This window comes from Manacus candei, unplaced genomic scaffold (assembly GCF_025592945.1).
Source record: "Manacus candei isolate 608988 ecotype Guabito, Panama unplaced genomic scaffold, ASM2559294v1 h1tg000153l, whole genome shotgun sequence".
Taxonomy (NCBI): Eukaryota; Metazoa; Chordata; class Aves; order Passeriformes; family Pipridae; genus Manacus; species Manacus candei.
The window spans coordinates 2034259-2036343 of record NW_026138201.1 but is presented as its reverse complement, the minus strand read 5'-3'; positions in this window follow the sequence as shown (position 1 = coordinate 2036343).

Sequence of the window (2085 nt, the reverse complement as noted above, 5' to 3'; positions counted from 1 at the left end):
CGGGCGAGCGGCGGGCGCGGCAGCCCCGGCCCCCGGCACAGCCCCGCGCACGCACGGGCGGGGGCTCCGCGCACGGTGATGTCATGGGCGGCTGCGGGCACGGATGCGGGGAGGGAGGGAGGCAGGGATGCGGGAAGGGATACCCGCCCGCTCAGCACCCCTTTTCCTCTCCGGGGGCACAGGGGAAGGATGCGGGGATGGTTGGAGGGATGCGGGGATGCCCTGCCGGCCTCGGCCGCCCCGCAGCCCCTCTGGTCTCCGGGTGGGCAGGAGAGGGATGCGGGGATGGCAGGGAGGGATGCAGGGATGGATACCCGCCCGCGCCGCAGCCCTTCTTCTCTCCGGCTGGGCAGGGGAGGGATACAGGGATGGAGGGATGCAGGGATGCCCTGCCGGCCTCGCTGCTCTCCTCTCCAGGCGGGTAGCGGAGGGATGCAGGGAAGGAGGGATACCGGGATGGATGGAGGGATGCCCGCCCGCCCCGCAGCCCCTCTCCTCTCCGCACATGGTCGGGGCAGAGGCAGGGGCGGAGGCAGGACCTGCCGCCATCCCCATTTCCACTTCAGTGCCAAGGCCCGGCCCCAGAGCGGGCAGGGGGAAGCTGGGGAGACGCACAGAGGAGGGGGACGAGCAGCAGCAGCAGCAGCTTCCAGGTGCACCGAGGGCTCGTCCCCGCCCTTGCACCGAGCGCAGGCAGGGCCCGGGAGGGAGGTGAGGTAGTGAGAAGGGGGCACGCACCTATTTGTTCAGCAACAGAGATCATTTGCTCCTTGCAGTGCTCGTGTACAGAACCATACCTGTTTTCCACACAAGAGGCTCTCTATCCTGGTCCCTCGTCCCAGTCTCTTGGATGCCACCTCTTTGTATCTGGTGGGGTAACAGCTTCCACAACAGCCTGGGGAGTCTTTTGGGGGGGTCCTCAGGTCTCTGCAGCTACTCAGCATATCCCCTGCCCATTCCAACTTGTGCCTTGGACTTCCTGGCATCAGAGCTGAGTCATTAACATAGTTTGTTTGGTGGCCATTAAGCAGCAGAAAACATCCCTGACATCAGTAGGAACTGCTTAGGGAAGACACAGCCCTCTCTGCCTGCTCATTCCTTCTCCTTCCTGCTCCTGCAGCACCAGTGAAACCTGGGATACAACTCCATCAGCACTCACACCTGGGTTGATAGGCAAGACAGCCCAGGTGCTGCTGTTCAGGGTATTTAAGGCCTATTGGTGCCTCCTGGGAAGGTATAAAAAGGCCTCTAAGCTCCTTCAAAGCATGTTTGTGCTACAGAAGTGAGGGGTGGTTTGGCTGCCTGGTCTGGCAGGAATGAAAAGCTGGAAGTATTTCAACAGAATTAAGACTTCTGTTAGTTCCAGAAAGGTCAGTAAAAAGTTTAGGTTTATTTTACCCTTATTAGTTTTGTAGCAGCTGCTTTATTTTTTGTTTAATTGTGTATCTGTCTGTAATGATGCTAATACATTATAGAAATTCTTTAAAAGCTCCAAAGCGTCTGTGGCAGGTGTACATTTGAAAGAAATAAAATAAGCACTTAAAGAAGTGGCAAAATAAGGGGAAGGGGTACAATTATGTGGAAAGTACACATTTCTAGGTAGTAGGGAGTAAATTATAGCTAATTTCAAGTGAGTTTCCTGAAGGGTAAACAGCAACCAGCTAGAGGTTGTGTGTCCTGTTAAACTGTCTCTTTTATAGAAACAACCTCAGGAAAAGTAGCAGCTGAAACAGCTGAGGGCAGTAACTGATTTCAGGCTTTATAGCTTTATCTGCCAGCATTCCAAAATCAATGCTTTTACTGTAGTTTGCTTATATTTGTTCATGCTAATGATAAATTACAGATATTAAAACTGTGGTTGAAGCAGGTGGGAAAAGCGTGTCAAAAGCTACCCTCAAAAATATTGTTTGATTGAATGGAAATGTTTTGCAGGAATGTGTTTGGTAAAAAAACTCCTCAAACAATAACAAACAAACAAATAAAAGAAACCCCAACAACCATAAAGGTTACTCCTAGTCAGGGGTTGATTATAAGGCTTGTCCTAGAACTTGACAGTGCAGGTTCAAGTCCCTGTGATACTAAGTT